The following is an 11,537-nucleotide window of genomic DNA, read 5'->3' as shown; positions in this document are numbered from 1 at the left end:
CATTTGATTCCAGCCACTGCATGAGCAGTAAGTACTTTCTTGGGAAGAAAATAATTTAATTGAGGTGTTTAAACACACTGTAAAATCATTTCTAGAATATAACATACAGCATTTGGAAATGGATTCTCTATGGAGAGAGCCTGCAAGATGCTGAGCAAATTCACTTCTCACGCATGTCCATGGGAGCTGAAGACAATCAAAGCTTAATCTGGCGTTAACTGAAGTCAAGAGCAGTAACCCAAGACATTCAGCACCTTCTAGCAGGTATTCAGCTCCAGTGCTGCTGGTGTCTGTGTATTGCTCTAGTTTATAACCAACCATGTCCTACTCAAAAAAATCCACCTGTGCTAAACATGTCCTTTCCTTTCACAGCTCCTAGTACTGACTAGATTTTCAACATGACATTGGGGTAAATTGGCCAAGTATTTTCAAAAGACATCTACAGGGTAAAGCCAGACTTTCTGTTGTCATGTCCAGGTTGGGGCCTGGAACTATGTTGACCTTCATCCCATGCCACCATCAAAGCTGTAAGGTTGAAATGCAAAATGGGAAAAAGCCAAACCAAAAAGAAGTAAAGCAGAAAACTGTAACAAGGATCTGTAACAGGCTGAGTGTGGTGGTGGTAAGACCAAACAGGGACTGGCAAAGGTAGATAAGGTGAATCTGGGCCGTATTATATGCTATGAGACACCAGGCACTGGATGGGCAAATGGGAGCTAACACCTCTCCTTTACCTTAAAGAAAAAAATAAATATCAGTTAATTAACTTTCCTCAAGGACAAGGGGACAAAACTGCTGAAAACCTCAAAGAAGAACACAGGTAAAATAATTTCTTTGCTTCTAGTCAATATGCCACAAAAAATGTGAAATATATATATATATTTATAGTGTGTTTATTATAATTACTTATACATATGAAAAATAAAATCATAAAGATAAAAACATCCAAGCACTCTCCGCCTATGGTACTGCATGAAATAAGCAGTCAAAAAACTAAATCCCCTACCAACAAAACCAGAGGATTTAATGAATACTAAATAAAAGAGACAATAAACGTCTCACAGGCAACCTTCATTTTGGATTTTCTATGTTTTTCAGTGTTTGACTTTGAAGCATTAACACCATTCTGCCAGGCTGGCTTGGGATGTATTATGGTTTTTCATAGCAATGTCATCTTTCTGAGTAAAGTGCCTCTTTGCCCTGTGCTACTCTTGGGGAGAAAAAGAGAAAAGGAAGATAAAACCAGATGTGCTGGGTACTAATCTGATTGCTTAACGTGTTTTTGGAAGATGCTCTGATACTGTGATGATTCAAGCTAAATGAGAACTTGCAGATAAGTGGAACTGAGCCCCAGGTTGTCAGTAATGAACTTCAACTAACTCACACTGGGCCTGAGCCCAACAGCACTGGGCACTTTTACCTACCACAGAAGGCAATGATAAGACACAAGTATGCTCATCTCCCTGCGGATCCAAGATATGATACCACTTGCAGGCAAAATTACATTAGCTGCTTACTGTGCTGCAAATTTTAATGGTTTATAAGCAACGAGAAATTGCCACATTGTAAATTTGGGCTAGATGACATAGAAATCAGACAGACTTACAAGGGATATTCCCTTCGCTCTCCGCCGAGTTATACTTTATTAATATCCTGCTTTCTCTTTGTTTACAGCACCAACTGGTTTTATGAGTGGGTAAAGTGCATTTTGCTCATTTGTTTTGGTTTAGCATAGGGAAACCAGAAAAAAAAAAAAAAAAAGAAGGAAAAAACAGAATCACTCCTCGCTGTTTTCCTCTTCTTCCTTCCCGGACCTCATACCCACACCAGGGGAAGAGTTATATTAGTGACAGTGTAAGTGTCACTAAACATAGTTGTTGCTAGAAAGGTCCTGACATTGTTTCCTTGACGACATGCCTAGGTACCATGGTGATGAGAGTGGTAGTGTCCTGAATCGGGACATCTACCCTTTGCTTTTTGCTTTGGCTGCCACCAGTTCTCTTTCCTCTTGTGGCTGCCACCAGTTCTCCTTCTGTAGCAGGGATGTATCTATCCGCACCATACACATGTGCTCTTAGGCAAATAAATTCCCCCTTAGCAGGGCACTGCACGTCCCGCCCTTGCTCCATCACCTCTTTGCGGTGAGTGTACCAGTTAAGGGTGAACCTGTGCACACTACAATAGTGTGTGGATCCTTCCCTGGTGCCCTGCAGATAATGAAAAGACATCAAGAACTCCATACCATGAGCATCCCTTTATCATGCAGTGCTCACTAGAGAGCTACGTTGCACGTATAAAGTCTTGGGGAAATTCAGCGATTTGGGTGAGCTCTCAGTAAGTCTGAGGAGTGTGATTAAGCCTTGGGGTGCATATTTACCACTCAGCCTTTAGTGGTGTAAAAGAGGATTTGAGGCTTTCCTCTGAGTCCTGGGAACTCACATTCACACCGCCCACACTAACATATGTAGCCAGAAGTGCGGGCAAAAAGTGAGGATGCTTATGCATAAGACTGTTTCTCAAGTACGTGCCCCTCTGAATGAACGGGGTGAAAGTGTGATGAATTACAATACATTTCCCTCTGTCTTACTGCTGAGCTCCGTGCTCGGAGGCAGCGTAATGTTATATGCACGGCTTACGAGATGCGCACGCTAATATTACAGCTGCCACTTAGAAGGGTAGTGAGGAGGGAGTAACAAATGCTGCATTGTCAGTCTGCAACAATAAAGAATCATTTTCATTCCTTGTGCACAAGAGCTCCAATTATAATCTAATTCAATTCAGATTAACTATGCTTTGATGGCATTTCCATTACATAAAAAATAAATTTATTAGCCAAGTATAATGTGTTTTGACTATAGTTCCAATGCTAATAAGGAGGCTGTTTAACTGCTTTAATGCTGCATTTTAACCACAGTTATAAGCTATTTCTTCAAAATTTATAATCAGGGTGTGCAAATATTACACTGGAAACTCACAGAAAGGAAAATTATCAGGATTTACAGGTGAGCTGTTAATAAAGGTTTATAATCCATTAGGTTTAAATCCCACCCATTAAGAATTTTCAAAAACGCGCTTTCATCAAAGTCTCTTTCCAGGTGTTTTGTCCCTGGCTAATCTCACGGTCTGGTGAAAGGTGGCAGACGTGACGGGATCAAATTAATTTTGCTTTATCTAAGGATTGTTAATGACTCATTGCAAGTGTATCTAAACCACAGACCCCTAATCTAATTAAAGCACAAGAGCTGTGTCTTTATGCTCTGAGAATGATCTCGATACCTTTTGTACCTCCAGTCTCTCCAGCGGTCCTCATCCTCTCCCTGAGTTTGTCTTCTGGTCGTTGTGCATATTTAAATGTCTGTTGTGGGTTCTTTAGAACTGGGCGCTTACCATTGCCCCTTTTGCCCAGTGCACAAAGGAGAGGAGGCTTGTAACTAATTAGCCATTCTGATTAGCGGAGCACATATTTGTGTTTCCACCCAGGTCTTTAGGGCATGTGATTGAGCTCTTGCCTCCTCCCCAAAGGAATCGCTAAGTTGGACCAGCTCTGCATCACTTTCCTGGTCTTCCTTCAAGCCATCATTTGCCTTTTGGCAGACGGCGCACAGGATGCTGGCGTGGAGTTTGGAGGCTGACAGCTCTGCTGTTCGCTAAAAGACGAGGGGCTCTATAGAGCCAGAACAAGCTGTGAAACTGTATACGGTGAGTAAACACGCTCAGCACACACTCACCCCATTTATTGCAGAAAAGACCTACCATGGAAATCTATCTCAAGGTAAATGATAATTTTTGGGTAACTTGCAGCTGAATTGAAATGGCCACTGCTTGGGCAGCTTGCTTTAGTCAAGAAACAGTTGTCTTGGAAGAAGTTAGATCCCCCAGCTCTGGAACCACTCAGAAATGGATGAAGTAACAGATGGAAAATTCTGATTACTACAAATTTATATCTATGAAAGCTTCATTTTAATTACATTCCACGGTGACAGAAAACCAGACCCCTGCTGTATTATGAATTACTTTCTATTCAAATTTACTTCTCATTGATGCCATTAGTTTATGTGAACAGAAATTAACATTTAATTTCTTCTTCTCTTTTGCAATTGCTTTTGAGAACAAAAACACTTTCATTGGGAAGTCATCATTGAATCAAATTATATCTGGGGGAAAATAAAAAAAAACCACAACACACCGAACAACAGCCCTCCTAAGTTTTGAAGTAATACCTTCCAAGAGGAGGGGGAAAACAGAAATGCCAAAGGAAATTTGGGCCATTAGTCAGCCTTCTCCAATTATTTATGATGAGCAATTTATCCACTCTTTTTAATACTCTTATGGGGAAAATGCGTTTTCCACAAACAGATCAACAATTTAATATTTATTTTTTCCTCGGCTTAAATCTTCTTTTTATTGCTTAGCACACATCTGTAGACAATATATCTAAGCCCCCGAGTTTGTCATTTTCTTTGCAAGTGCAGTTGCTTACATGGGCAAAAGATTTATTATAGCAATCTAAAAGATCAAAAAACAACAAGATCTAATGACTGGACTCTAAAGCTGGATTAATTGACTCTGGATATACTGCATAATATTTTCTTGTCTTTTTTTTTTTTTTTAGTACAGTTAGGGCAATTAGTCATTGGGAGATAAGGCAAACTGCCTATCATTGCAAATCTCTGAGACAAGACTTTCTAAAATACATATTTCAGCTAAAAGAGAAGATGGGAGCTACCTGTCAAACTCTGTGGCCTTTTGCTTGTAGGATGTCAGATTAGATGAGCATAATGTTCCCTTCTGGCCTTAAAATTTACAAAGTATTTATTTCAGAGTTGATCTGTAGTAGTCACCTAGGTCAAATAATAGGTCGAGCATTTGTGAAAAACCAGACAAGCAGATACAAGCATCACCATGGGGCAGAAAATGGCAATCTTCACCCTGTTAAGCGCTTCAGCCATATCCTCAAAATGATGACCAGAAAGCTGAGGGCAACCTGCAGTTCTAAAGCAGCAGCTCAAGTGACAACTTGAAGGGAAACAATCAGCACTGGAATGAAATATCATCACCTCAGACAGCAGGTTACAGCTGCTGAAAATATGCTCAAGTCATTTGCTCGTTTCTAACCCACAAATTAGACATAAATTTGCAATTGATACATAACAGGATAAAAAAAGAAAAAAGATCAAACAAAAGCCAATACCCCCACAAAAAACTATTAAAACTTTATTCCAGAGCGCATAAACAGAATTACCACCATGTTTCTGCGTAAGGTGGTAACAACCTCTCCTTTGTGCCTGGTGCCAGTGGCACATCTGGAAAGGTGTTCTGTTGAAACACCTCATTATCAGAAAGAGCTGGAGGCACTTCAGAGGCATCGACTCAAACAATTAAAGAGGTAGGAGGACTGATCTGGGAGGAAACAGCCTCTGAATAACTTGGGAAAATGATGACTAAGGCACTGTGTTGGCTCTTTGTGACTTTTATGGGAGGTTTTGCACAGGTTTCAATGGGATCTTGATGAAGGACAAAGAGACAGTAATAAATGGCAAATGTTCAAAATGTGTGAAAAAGAGGAGGAAAATGAATATTTAGCCACTGCACAGGGTAGAAATGAGGTGGAATTAGAAGGGAAAAAATAGAAACGAACTTTCCTAAAAAGTCAGAATTTATAATAGGTAAAAATGATGAAGAGAAAATGGGTGGAACAATCCCATAGAACAGAATGTGACTTTTTATGATTTTAAACTAACATCACTCATGGAAAAAGAATTAGGAGTTGACATGACATAGCTCAGAAATTGAGATTTCCTAGCCCTGGGAGATGAGGCTGGATAAGGCTCTGAAAATTTTTCAGTTGGTAGTGGGAGCCCAAGTCCAGATTGCAGTTTGTTATCTTTGTTGCAAGTCAAAGCCTTCTGACCTGAGTATATCCAAAACGAGAGGTCTTCAAAACCACAAGGTCACCTTTCCCAGTTCTTTCCTTATCAAAGCTTCAGAGCAAATACTGAAAGGTGAAAATGCTTTCACTTCAGAAACATATAACTAGGTGCTACCACGGAGTACACTCTGCCACTGGATTCAGCAGAAAAGGGGGATGACTTTTTGATAAGATCCCTGAATATAAAAATACATATATATGTATAGTTGCAGATCAAGTTTCCAGGCTTGTCTTTTACTGCCCATTGTGGGAAAGTCTGTCTACTACGTATGGAGATGAATTCAGCATTTGATGAACAGTGAGCTGCATATTACTCGAACTTCTGACCTGTTCAGTGAAAAGATGCCATGCCAGTTCTCATCTTTTGCCTCCTTATTATCCATTGTTTATGTACTCCTAACCAAAACACTCCAAATATTTAAATTATGAATAATGAGGAGTCAGAGGAAATGAAATCTAGTCCCATATTTCTTTCCATTGAGATTAATTATCCTTACTTTTCTCTGGGGGTTTTATTGGTTGTTTTGGGGGTTTGTTTTAGGGGCAATTTTTGGTTGTTGTTTGTTTTGGTTTGTTTCATTTCATCTGGAGGGTCAGCACTACAAGAAAAATGACCAACTCTAAGAAGAGGCAGCTGTTACCAGCTTAATGATCAGTGAATAACCGGATCCCGCAAGGACGCAAGGGCTCTCGGTTCAACAAGAGTCAATGACTACTGAAGACGCACAGCCCTTCTCAGCATTGATCCTTATTTATACAATTCAGAAAAACCCTGCAAGCAGAAGAAACCATGTTGATGGCAATAAGGCATTTACAGCCTTGAGAAGCTGCTGTTCCCTGGGCGCCCGTAAGTAAAGCCTCAAGTTTTCTTCTGACTCCGCAGCTGCTGCAAAGATGCAGAATGTCAGTGTTGGATATAGAAATATTTTAATAGTTTTAATTATAATATAGAAATATGTTAAGCCCCTTTGGTATGCATCCTCCCTTTTGTGTCACTTGGCCTTCCTTTTGTTCTTTGTGGAGATGCTGGATAATGTGTGTAACGTATTAAAGCAGTTCCTTCCAAATACAGAGATGAAGCAGAATGCATGAGGAAGGAAAGAGAAAAATGGTAAGGCACCGAACTGAAAAATAAATTGCAAGAGTTTTCTAAAAATATTTCATAGGAGAAAAAAAATGTAGTTATCTCCACGCTGATATCAAAGCAGTCCATCTGTTTGGGTTGCATGGAAGCGGCCCCTAAACAAGGAGTAATGATTAAGCAATTAGAGTCTGGTGTGGTAACAGCCCCCATGCCGAGTTAGCAGAACTGCTGTAGACCTCTCTCTGTTTCATGTCAGCCAAACAGTGCAGACGTGTTGGCACCTTTACACCAGTGATGCACCAGCCTCTCTACTCCAATCCTGTGGTGGTCTTCTCTATCATTCTCTAAAACCAGCAAGCCCTTAGCCACACTGTGTACTTCCTATATGTCTTACTGCATCCATCACAGCATCTGTACTCTCTATAGTCACCCCCCAGAAAAAATCCTGAATGTTTTGGTGAAACCTTCTGCCACACGGTAACGAAAGACTCGGTAAGTGATGACCAGCCATGGTGTCTATCCTGGTCTTCTGGAAACTCTGGTGCACCATCCTTGGCACAAACTTGAACATAGGAAGTTCCATCTTAACATGAGGAGGAACTTCTTTCCTGTGAGGGTGGCAGAGCAGTGGCACAGGCTGCCCAGAGAGGTGGGGGAGTCTCCCACTCTGGAGACATTCCAAACTCGCCTGGACGCCGTCCTGTGCAACTGCTGTAGGTGACCCTGCTCTGGCAGGGGGTTGGACTGAATGATCTCCAGACGTCCCTTCCAACCCTGACCATTCTGGGATTCTGTAATTCCTCTGTGCCTTAGGGCAAGGAGTGTGGGCAAAGATAGGATTTTATTCTGAAAATGCTAACCTCGCAAAACTGGATGCACTGAGGAAAAAAAAAGGAAAAACTTATGTCCCTCTAGAGTTGGGTGCCAGCATGGGCAGTCACTTCACAGAGCAGGAACGTCCTGAGCACACGGCCTGTGACAGGCCTTGTATGGCCTAAAAAGGGAGTGCGTGCAGCAGACCAACAGCGTGAGAAATAGTCTGCGGAGAGACCAGAAGGAAGAATGGACTGGAGTGTGCTGAACAGGGAGGAAATCACATAAGCAGGGAGAAAAGTTATGGCCCTTGGCAAGACCTCTGGTAGTAAAATCTATGTTAACAATATCACCTTGTAAATTTGTTGAATGCATGTAAGTCTGCTTCCTCTGGATAATATTTTTATTACAAGAAAAAGCCTTCCTTAAAAGACAAATATGTTTCAAAGGAAGTTTGAGTGGAGTTTTAACAGATCACACTTACATTTTTATAAAAAGAAAAGAAACACAACATTCAAACATTGCTTGGGGTACAAATGGGAAATTTGTGGCCAGCTGCAAGTCTTTTTGTTTTCTTTTCCAAATTAACAATGAGGAGGCCAGCTCGGTTTGCCTTCCTGATATTGTAGCCAGGGAACATTTCTTTTCATACAGGTTGGCTATGGCTTGGGGGGATATTAAACCGTTTGCATTAATAATAATCAAGGACTATCTACCATCAAAACAAGTCGTACACTCGACAGTCCGATTACATCATTTTAGGGAAAGGAAATGAAGTTTAGCACTTGTTTAAACATAGTGAAATGAATTTAACAAGCTACTAAAAAAAACATTAAAACTCATCTCCCACTCATTCAGTTTCATTATAGATAAAAATCAGCAGACTGGGAGAGAGGGAGGGTCTTAGATACCCTGACCTTTGTGAGTATTTTGTTAAGAGTGACTCATTTAATAAAAAGTACATTTCAATTCAGATAAATGCAAGGTCCTCCATGTAGGGACCAGGGATACAGACCATACTTAAAGGCAGGGATATGCTACACTGAAACAAGATCTCAGGCTTCTTCCTGGATAACCAACAGAAAAAAATAAATAAAAACCATGCGATGTTGTAACAATGCAAATAAAATCTTTGTGTGTTTAAGCATCAAGTTAGCGTATAGAACTGCCTTTAGTGGTAGTACTTGTGCGTCTTTTCCTGGACTGTTTCCAGCAATCATACTTCCAAAAAATACATTAATTAAGAAAGATTTTGGAAATGATCTTAAAAGGATAATCTAAGATAGGGAAACGTGCCTTTAAGGGATAATCAGTTTCCCAATCTATTTAGTATACTTGTAGATGACCGAGAGTTGACCTGGTCATGGGTTATATGCACTTAGAGAACGAAGAGCTTCCCGACTGTAAACTGATCTTTAATTTAGAAGAAGTAAAAACAAACAAAGTGTACCAGTCAGTGTTTGGAAGATGAAACTAGATAAATTCAGGCTAAACCATTAGCATGATTAGCTCCTCAAAGAGTATATCTAGATGTCATGTTAGTTCTTCATCAGTTAAACTGTTTAACTTAAGACTGAGCTACAGTATACCCATTTGAAAAAATAATAGACACGCAAGCAGAGGCTGTAGAATTGGCACAGAAATTACTGAGAAAGTGCAATGCTATGGGATAGCACAAAACTGGAGATCTACCAGAGCGTTGGGTACCCTGTGGACAACTATATCACTGAAGGATGAAGCAGAGAGGAACTGAGGGTGTCTTGACTGTTGCTGAAGCTCTGGCAGCTCATCCATTCCTCCAGCACAAGACTGTGAATTCCCTCCAAGTCCTTGACCCGGGGCTCCAGACACAGCTAATCATCCAAGAAAATAGCTGGCCCCAACCTGCGGGTTCCTGCAGCAGGTGAGAGCCTTCTGCACTGGGCAAAAGCCAAGGGACTTGTCCCTCTTTCCACCCCCACCTTGGCTGTCTGAGTGTGTGCAGTGGCAGTTGCCTATCCCAACGCCTTGCCTGGGCTCCTTCCATGTCACACAAGGCTTAGGGAGGAGATACCCAGCTCTCCCACCACCCACATGGTGGATGACTGCCCCTTGTCTTCACATTCCCTTGTTGGAAAGCCAGACCAGAGGATCATACTGATTCTCATTCACAACTATTTTGCATGTTTAAAAATTACAATTCAGCTTCTTTTTCTTTTACTCAGATACAGAGTGGTTTATACTTAATGATTCAGCCCAGAGTAGAAAAACACATCTATTCAGAAAACTACCCTGATGTGTTGATGCCCACTTTTTTTCCTCGTCATCCATTTAGCATTGACAGGGATTAGTACATCCTGAAAATGTATTGTTTAACCATAGCAGATAACAGAATTTCAAATAATACAATTTTCACCTTTAGTCAGTAAAAAGTGGTGATTAGAAATATGCTAATTATCTGCTACACACAGCTTGTTTTTGTAGTCTAGAAGAAAGCCCATCTCAAGCTACATTTGCAGAATGAACTTTAGAGAAGCATAGAGATTATGTCAGGTTTTACGTCACCAGTATTCGTACAGGCTGAGGTATCCAAAACAAGGCCAGTTGTAGCTAAAATTTTCTTTGAAGAGCACAGCTACACTCAACCATTTTGGATGTTTGTAGTTATGGAGTTTTCAGTATCATGAGGAATATGTCAAATGAGAATATTTTTGTCTACACTATTTGTTTGGAAGACAAAAAGGAGAATAAAGATTTATCTGATATGTGTATACGTGTGTGCGTGCATGTGTTGGAATATATACGTGTACACATTAAAAATTTCATTTTTTGCTTCTTATATATCCTAAAATTATATCCTGCACAGATCTTTTTCCAGGCTTGTAACTGACTATTAGTAATGTTAAAATTATCCATTACTCTATTCATTCATCCACTGTGACAAAAACAAGTCTTACTCAGTAGTACCGTGTGATCCTTTTTTCTTGTTGGATAGAAGGAAAATGCTCAGACAAAAGCTTATACAACTCTCTAAGTATGAATAAATTATTTTGATATGGCATAATAGGTATATTATGCAACTAGAAGTGATTATGAACCCGCAAAAAGGTCCTTATCCACTTTAGTTAATCCTCAGTAATCCATTTGATTAGATTTGGGTTTTCCTGTTTTGATGCATTAAAAACAGATTCAACAGTGATGGGTATGTTTTAAAAACAGAATAGCAAAATAGGGATGATGTTGTATATATAGAACCTGATATAGTAGTTTCAAATACTACAAACAGGCTTTGAGTAGCTTTGTCGGAAACACTTTTAAGAATGAACAAATATGTTAAAGCTTTTTGTTTCAGGCATAAGCCACCACATTAAAATTAAATACCATATTTTTTTAAAAAGATGAAAATAGCACAAAAGATTTTGACCTTCCAGGGGACACACAGAATCACCCTGGGATGTCCAGGTCAGCTGCAACCGGACTGCCTCTCAGAGACTCAAGATGATACTATCTTTATCTTTATAACTTTTATCTGCATCTGCACTTCAAAAAAAAAAGCATGATCTATCAGCTTTCTGCTCAGTCACATAAACTGAATGGGCTTTGCATTCTTTCATGATTGGCTCTGAATGGAAAAGGTGTTCTGCTTCTATACGTGTTATATATTTTATAAGTAATTACTCTCTTTTTTCCTTTTCATAGTGTATGTATGTACAGACATCCTGTGGGACTGTG

Source organism: Charadrius vociferus, unplaced genomic scaffold (genome assembly GCF_000708025.1).
Source record: "Charadrius vociferus isolate BGI_N301 unplaced genomic scaffold, ASM70802v2 scaffold1, whole genome shotgun sequence".
Lineage (NCBI taxonomy): Eukaryota > Metazoa > Chordata > Aves > Charadriiformes > Charadriidae > Charadrius > Charadrius vociferus.
Note: the sequence above shows the minus strand (reverse complement) of the source record.